Raw genomic sequence first — 1264 nt, 5'->3', positions numbered from 1 at the left:
ACTAAAAATAGGAAAATTGAGGCAAAAGGATTGGTTGAGCCCAAGAGTTGGAGGTTGCTGTGAGCTATGATGCCATGACACTCTAGCCAGGGAGACAGCTTGAGATTCTGTCTCAAAAAAATAAAATTAAAAAAAAATATATAAAAAGAAAACCTAATCATAGAAAAAAATACATACTAATTATAGAAAATATAAATAAATCAATAAAAATCTGTCAGTATGCCACCCAGAAGTAACAACTACATATTAATATTTTAGAATATAATTTCAGTTTTTTTAACGCATTAGATAATTTTAACAAAAGATCACAAAGTCCCTTTGTTTTATAAATTTTTTTTGCCCTATCATTTTTGCTCTAACATTTTATTATACTGCTAAATGTTTTTCTAAAACATTATTATGTTTCTGTGTATAAAATATACCTAATATTCTTACTGGGAAAGGGCAGTATGGATAATCTGGAATATGCTACTCTTGAATAATTAGAAAAGAATTAGCAGAAAAGATAATAGCTTCTGAGTCACTCTATTGGACAGGAATAGTTAGGGTATTTCTCATAGCCTGCTACTTGCCTGGATGACAGCTGCCATTTTGTGATACTCGATGCCTCCCACTCTTCCCTGTGTTAAAAAATTTCCTTCTTGGAAGGATTAGATGGGTGGCTACTTTTGTTATCCAATATGAAATAGCTCACACCTAACCTCACCTTGCTAAATGCTTGAACAGTAGTATGTCTACAAGCCAATCTGATACCTATGATACTCTTACCAGGAAGGAAAAGGTGGACAGCTGCCTCTTCAGTATCTGTGAGAACTAAGGAAGTTGCAGGAAAAGGTGGACAGCTGCCTCTTCAGTATCTGTGAGAACTAAGGAAGTTGCAGGAAAAGGTGGACAGCTGCCTCTTCAGTATCTGTGAGACCTAAGGAAGTTGCTTTCTTTATAAGACTACCTACCCGAATCAACCCAAGCTTTAAAATCCCTCATGAATTTAACGTCATCCTCATCATGCAAACTATTTTAAAGCCAAATTAATGAACAATTTATTAGCCATTACTCACACTACCAATTATGCTCTTCCCTCACTGATGCTCCATAGATAAAGGGCTTAACTCCCAGAGAGGTGGGGCAGAGAGAAACCTGTCTCAAGTGATTACTTCCTTTAATGCTTTCTTTCATGTATATATGGGAGGCTTTCTTCACTTTACACTGTAATCTGTCTAACCTATATTCAGAACTGTTTTTATTCTTAAGCTATTAAATTGTA

This window comes from Otolemur garnettii, unplaced genomic scaffold (assembly GCF_000181295.1).
Source record: "Otolemur garnettii isolate 467f Iridium unplaced genomic scaffold, OtoGar3 scaffold00083, whole genome shotgun sequence".
NCBI classification, from domain to species: domain Eukaryota; kingdom Metazoa; phylum Chordata; class Mammalia; order Primates; family Galagidae; genus Otolemur; species Otolemur garnettii.
The sequence above is the reverse complement of the archived record's forward strand: the minus strand, read 5'-3'. Positions refer to the sequence as shown.